The 7,466-nt window shown below is 46.9% G+C and overlaps 1 long non-coding RNA gene across 1 annotated transcript; it reads left to right on the top strand.

Moving 5' to 3' along the window:
- The first annotated feature begins 32 nt into the window (after positions 1-32).
- LOC113981899 lies at positions 33-1,462 on the top strand. Its single transcript, XR_003538558.1, has 3 exons — positions 33-337; positions 940-1,054; positions 1,422-1,462. It is a non-coding gene; the product is annotated as an uncharacterized LOC113981899 (long non-coding RNA).
- Positions 1,463-7,466: the final 6,004 nt, after the last annotated feature.

Genomic DNA, 7,466 nt, shown 5'->3' with positions numbered 1-7,466 from the left:
CTGCCCCTGCCCCCACAGCTGCCCCTGCCCCCACAGCTGCCCCTGCCCCCACAGCTGCCCCTGCCCGTGGTCCTGCACCTGTGTCTGCTCCTGGCCCTCTCCTTGTCCTTGCCCCTGTCCCTGCCCCTGCCTCTGCCTCTTCCGTGCTGGTGGAGGGCCGATCACCTCCTTGCAGGCACGGCACTGGCAAACTACACGTGTATGTGTGTCTGTTTGTATAAATATGCGGACGATCAGTCCTAAGAGCTTCTGGGTGCTATATGGTTGTCGTGCTTTATAGCTTGGATCTCGTCTGGGAATGGAAGTTAGCTGAAAGTGAGGCCATACCTTTGCAGTGGTAATACACCCGTGAAATTAAAATGTGCCCTAGTGGTAGCTCTAATTTCTCACCCATGCGTTGGTTATTTAGCTCTTCCTCCAAACAGGAGGAACTGAGCGGTTCTTTGGAGTCGTAGGTATAAAGTCTGCTAGCAAGTTTGTGCAAGGAAAAGGTTAGGTTAAATGGAGGGGAGGGCGGAAGCTGCTTGCCGCGTGACGATTATTTAACAAAGGGATTACTGCTGTGGTGTAAATGGATAATACTTGTATGTTGGTCATAACAAGTCTCCTTGTGGGATATAAGAACAAAAATAGTGGTTCACTCAATCATTTCTTTGTAGGAATCATATGTTTTTCTGTGTATAATGCTAAGGTCTATGAAATCAGTCCCTGTTACATGGAATGATAAAAGTAAAAAATATAAAATGAGAGAACTCCCAAGAATAGATGTTAATCTGGCACCCTGTTGAGATTATCAGTCATAAAGCCAAAGTCCAATGAGTCTCTTCTGAAATAGGGTCCTGCAGACTTGGACTGATGCACATGTGTAAGACTGGACTAAGGAATACCATGTGAATGCCCTTTTTCTTTCCTAAATCTGCATTTCTTGGTGTGTTTCAGGCTAAGAAACACGACATTTTCCTCAGTTTTTGCATTTTGGATCAACATAAAGAGACAGAATTAATGCCCTCCTCCTGTTTTCCTTCTCTTGTCTCATGAGATTTGCTTTGAAAAGGTAATTTTCATTTGTTGGGTGCCTTGGGCTAGAAACTGATGTCTCAAGCCTTGTACAAGCTGTAATTAATTCCATAATCTTATTTTTCTTTACAACTGATAGGTTATTCTTGTTTCACATGTATCTTGACATAATAAGATGCAGTATTTGGCCCATTCCTGGAACTGAATTTAACATTTCTTTAAGATTTTATGATCTGGAGCTTTGATAGAAGTGGTGAGGAAAGGTCATCTCTCAGATGGATAGTTCACATGACAACAGTGTATATGATAGTAATTGAATTTATTTTGATTCACACATGATTGTTCTGTGATACCTCAATTCTAATATGGCTATCATCTATTCAAGATTTTTGTCTCTACGGCAGATATGTGATGCAAATGAAGATCCATATAAATGATAGAGTGGTTCTGCTGCCGGCACTCCCGCTGGCCCCCGCGCCGCCCGGATGCATGTGCGTTCTCGGCACAGGACCCTGCGCGAGCCGTGAGCCTTTTTTGCACGCTTTGCGGGGGTCCGGCGCCGCGCGTAACCCAGGTACAGCTACAGCAGGAGAAAGGTGAGAGAGAGAGGGGAGCCTTTCCGGCAGGTACTGCACCCCCATGGAAGAGGAGGAGGCAGCTTCAGAGCACACAGAGGTTGGCCGATCCAGGTCTGGGGGGAGGGGGCAGGGAATTGGAAAGGGAGCAGAGGGGAAGTGCTTTCGGCGGATCATGGTTGTTCTCCGACTTGCGGGTGGGAGTGCAGGGCTGTCCCATGTGAAACATCGCAGGTGTGCAACGCGCCTGCCACTTGTGGTGTCACAGTGGGAGAAGAATAATCGTCAGGGTGGAAAGTGGGTTCTTTTAGATTGATGGGGACCCCAGCCAGGCTGGGGTCTTGAAAGGCACCCTAGCCTTGACAGGTATGGGGGCCTGAACGGTTGGTCAGCTGATTTATTTGTTTGTCTATTTACCTATTTACTTTTGGCTCACCTGCGGCTACTGCCCAGGTTCGGCATGTTCTGGATATATTTTCTCTGCTCTGCTACATCCTGAAAGGGTGGGCAGGACTAAGGGCTGCTCCTGGTTGTCCCCTTATGATGGTATTTAGGTAGGTGTTAGTAAAGTAGGAATTGAAGGACTTACCCAAATCGTTCTAACAGGTAAGTAGCCTATGTACCCCCCCCCCCATGTGGTTGCGAGCTATGCTGGCGAGGGTTCATGCCCTCGGTAGGGTCGCCCATGCCAGACAGGTCAAAACCATAGGACCAGATTCACTTCATTCTTGGGCAGGATGAGCTCATTAGCCTTCTGGCAGTCATCCTAGGAGAAGGACAACTCTCATACCAAACCCGGGCAGATGGAGCTCGCTTAGCCCTGGAAGGCCATCCATCTAAGAGAAGGTCACTCTAATCAAACCTACGTCCTGAGGACCTCGCTGCCACCGTCCAAGCTTGCTCGGCCCTGGCAGATGAACCTCAGGATTAAAGGGTGGGTTCAGTTCCGCGCATACTGCATCTCACCTAAAAAATCCATTGCGCAGGCTTGAAGGCTTTACCCACATGCAAAAAGTCCTGCAGCGACGGGCGAGGGTCGAAACGGTAGGTGAAAGGTGCACTGGGAGCCGCAGACTCAACCCTGCATGCAGGCGGTTCAGGATATTGGTCATTTGAGACTGACGGAGATGAGAGTCTCTTAGGGCAGCACCCTGAACGACCAAGCAGCCTTTTCAAGGACAGCACTGCTTGCTCCACTCGGAGAGGGGCCTAGAAAAGGTGGCCTAAACAAAGCTCATCTCCACCTTCACCCGGTTGGTTAACCGCAGACCGACGGGCATCTTCTTCCAATGCGGTCGCACAAAGAGCAAAAGACAAAGGCACGCACCTGCCTCCAAAGGTGTACCTAAATTAACTCTAGCATGTTGGAACATCAGAACCATGCTCGATTCTGCGGACAGCGGACGTCCTGTGCGTCGCTCTGCCCTAATTGCCCATGAGCTGGCCCGTCTCAACATCGACATAGCTGCTCTCAGTGAAGTTCGCCTTCATGAGGAAGGCAGCCTCAGAGAACACGGTGCCGGTTACACTCTCTTTTGGTCAGGTAAGTCCAGAACCGAAAAACATCTCTCTGGTGTCGGCTTCATGATCAAAAACTCTATTGTCCCTAAACTCGAAAATCTGCCGACAGGTCACTCTGATCGCATTATCTCCCTACGCCTTCCACTAAATAACAACCAACACGTTGTCATCTTCAGCATATATGCCCCAACTCTCCAAGCTGACCCTGCTGAAAAAGATAAATTTTACTCTGACCTGCGCTGCCTTACCCAAAAGGTACCAGCAGATGATAAGATCATTATCCTTGGTGATTTCAACGCCAGAGTAGGCAAAAATTTTGAAGCATGGAAAGGCATATTAGGCAATCATGGCGTTGGAAACTGCAACGATAATGGTCGACTTCTGCTAGAATTCTGCGCGGAGCAACAGTTTACCATTACCAACACTATCTTTCAGCAGAAAGATAGCCTAAAGACAACCTGGATGCACCCCAGATCTAAGCATTGGCACCTCATTGATTATGTCTTGGTGCGACGGAGAGACGTCCGCGATGTCCTCCATACCCGTGTGATGCCCAGCGCAGAATGTCAAACAGACCATCGGCTTGTGCGCTGTAAACTCAATTTCAATCTCAAATTCAAACCCAAAAAGGGCAGTATCCCAAGGAGAAGACTCCAAGTTAACGATCTCCAATCAGCCACAGTAAGAGAAAGATTCCAGGCAAACCTTCAAACTAAGCTTGATAACCATTCCACAGATCCTGCAGATTCCTCTCCTGAAGCAATTTGGCACCATATTAAAAGCTGCATCCTGCAATCCTCCGAAGAATCCTTAGGGTTCTCCCTCAAGAAGAACAAAGACTGGTTTGATGATAACAATCATGAAATCTAGGAATTGTTGAGGAAGAAGAGAACCGCCCACCAAGCACACCTTGCACTGCCATCCTGTCCCGCAAGAAAAGTAGCCTTTCGTCTTGCATGCAGCAAACTCCAACAGAAACTCCGTGACATCCAGAACAAGTGGTGGACCGATCTAGCTGCAAAAGCTCAACTTTGTGCAGATACAGGGGACCACAAAGGATTCTATGAGGCCCTCAAAACAGCATACGGGCCTACATACCAAATCCATAGCCCACTACTCAGTGCAGATGGTCAAACGCTTCTGACAGATAAAACCTCCATCCTGAATAGATGGTCTGAACACTTTCAGACTCTTTTTAGTACCAACCGTGTAGTCCAAGACTCAGCAATTCAGTCCATCACACAACGACCGGTGAAATACGAATTGGATACTGCCCCCACTTTAGGAGAAACCCTCAAGGCCATACAGCAGGTGAAAATTGGCAAGGTGGCTGGGGTTGATGGAATTCCACCTGAAGTCTGGAAACATGGGGGCCTTGCACTCCATGCTAAATTTCATGAGCTTGTGGTGCGCTGCTGGGAACTAGGTGAACTACCTTCAGACCTTCGTGATGCAGTCATCATCACCTTGTATAAGAAGAAAGGTACTAAATCAGACTGCTCAAATTACCGTGGTATTACTCTGCTCTCCATTGCTGGCAAAATCTTGGCAAGAATACTCCTGAACAGACTAATTCCCGCTATAGCAGAAGAAATTCTACCTGAATCTCAGTGTGGCTTCAGAGCCAACAGGAGCACCACAGACATGATATTTGTTCTCAGACAACTGCAAGAGAAGTGTAGGGAACAGAACAAAGGTCTCTTTGTAACCTTTGTCGACCTCACCAAGGCTTTCGATACTGTGAGCAGAAAAGGTCTTTGGCAGATTTTGGAACGTTTAGGTTGTCCCCCCAAGTTCCTTAAAATGATCACCTCACTTCATGAAGATCAGCATGGCCAAGTCAGATATGGCAACACACTTTCTGAGCCCTTTCTAATAAAGAACGGCGTGAAACAAGGCTGCGTTCTCGCTCCTACCTTATTCACAATCTTTTTCAGTATGATGCTCCAAAGGGCCACGGCAGACCTCGATGATCAGGACGGTATCTACATTCGATATCGTACTGATGGAAGCCTATTCAACCTAAGGCGACTGAAGGCCCACACTAAGACCCTGAACCATCTTGTCCGGGAGCTGCTTTATGCTGATGACGCCGCCCTTGTCGCTCACACAGAAGCAGCCCTGCAGCGTTTAACATCCTGCTTTGCAGATGCTGCTGAGCTCTTTGGGCTGGAAGTCAGCTTAAAGAAGACAGAAGTTCTCCATCAACCTGCACCTCAGGAAGTCCTCCATCATCCCCACATCACCATCGGCCAATCAGAACTCAAATCAGTCCAACAGTTTAATTACTTAGGCAGCCTCATCTCCTCAGATGGTAAGATTGACGGGGAGATAGACAATAGGTTAGCGAAGGCATATAGTGCTTTTGGAAAACTCCATAAAAGAGTATGGCGTAATAAACACTTGAAGAAAGGTACCAAGATCAGTGTCTACAGAGCCATAGTGCTGTCTACTCTTTTATATGGTTCCGAAACATGGGTCATCTACCGCCACCACCTGCGTCTCCTAGAACGCTTCCATCAACGCTGCCTCCGTACAATCCTTAACATCCACTGGTCAGATTATGTGACCAATACATCTGTTCTTGAACAGGCAGCAATCACAAGTATTGAAGCCATGCTACTGAGAACGCAACTGCGCTGGGCAGGGCACGTCTCCAGGATGAAGGACCACCGCCTCCCTAAGATCCTGCTTTATGGTGAACTTGCCTCCGGCTGCCGCAAGAGAGGAGCTCCGAAGAAAAGATACAAGGACTCCCTGAAGCAACAACTCAGCCTTGGGCATATTGATCACCATAACTGGTCTACTCTGGCCTCTAACCGGGAGGCCTGGAGACAGTCCATTTATAACGCCGCTGATGCTTTTGAGAAAGCACGCAGGATCACTCTTGAGGAGAAAAGACAACGCAGAAAGAATCGAGCCTTGCAGAATATACCATCTAAGGAGTCTTTCTGCTGTGTCTTTTGCAACCGGACTTGCCTTTCCCGTATTGGCCTTTTTAGCCACCAACGCGCTTGCAAGAAAAGTGGGTAGTGCCCTTCCCAAATCTTCGTTCGCGAAGCCTAGCCATGATGATGATGATGATGATGGTTCTGCTGCCATTTTACATGTCACTCTAATACCTAGAACTGGTGAGAACAGGAGTCTTCAGTGTTTTTCCTGCACTTTACTGTATGTTATTGTACATTATTTGTGTTTGAAGATTGGTTTTTAAAAAGTGGTGTAAGACAGAGTGGCTATGTCTACTGAGATAGCAAGCCCATGCTGAAGCCATTGCAAAACAGGAATTTAGGAAGTTGAGAGGAACAGTCTGTTTCTTAACTATTTGCTTCTGAGTCTTCTCCATTCTTTTTCAAAACACTCTCACTACCTGTATGTTTCTCTAGAATTCTTTACATCTGGCTAACAAGAGACCTTTTTTTGAGTGGCATGATTGCTTTCCCTTTCCCCCTGTGGTTATTACTGACACAAGTGAAAAACTACATGTGGAAGCTACAAAGTACAATTTTCATCAAGGCCTTTAGCCTGTCTCAAGGTGAACACAACTCTGAAGACATGACTCTTAGGTCTCTATGCAATGAACCCCCTAGCTATGTTCTGACCAGAAGCAGGAAATATAACCCACTCCTGTTGAAGAGTGGTTTCCTTCTTACACATTTACCTAGCCATAAGAGGAGCATGAAAGTAATTATAATGAAGTAGATGCTGTTAGATCTTTTGTCTTACCTCACAGTAGCATCCTTTTGTGCCTGTGAGCTTCACTGGTAGGTGAAGCAACATATTTTCTTGGAGAAAACATGACTTTGCACAGCCCTCACAAAAAAGACTATTGCTAAAATATTGTCTGAAAACACTGCTATCATTTGAAGAAGAATGTTGATGCATTCAGGAAAAAAAAAAGAGAGCAGCAAATATTAATAAAATAAGTGGAATACTGCCACCGGCTGCTGCAAGAGAGGAGCCCCAAAGAGAAGATACAAGGACTCCCTGAAACAACATCTCAGCCTTGGCCATATTGATCACCATAACTGGTCTGCTCTGGCTCCAATCGGGAGGTCTGGAGACACACTGTCTATAACACTGCTGATGCTTTTGAGAATGTACGCAGGATCACTCTTGAGGAGAAAAGACAACACAGAAAGATTCGTGCCTTGAAGAATATACCACCTAAGGAGTCTTTCTGCTGTGCCTTTTGCAACTGGACATGCCTCTCTTGTATTGGCCTTTTTAGCCACCAACGCGCTTGTAACAAACATGGGTAGAGCCCTCCTCAAATGTTCATTCGTGAAGTGGAATGCAGCTGAGGGCAGCTTCTTTAAATAGGTAAAATGTCCATCATGAATGCCCGAATAA

The sequence above is a fragment of the Neopelma chrysocephalum genome, unplaced genomic scaffold (genome assembly GCF_003984885.1).
Source record: "Neopelma chrysocephalum unplaced genomic scaffold, ASM398488v2 Primary Assembly neopelma1_96814, whole genome shotgun sequence".
Classification (NCBI taxonomy): Eukaryota; Metazoa; Chordata; class Aves; order Passeriformes; family Pipridae; genus Neopelma; species Neopelma chrysocephalum.
This window is presented reverse-complemented; position numbering and strand designations above follow the sequence as displayed.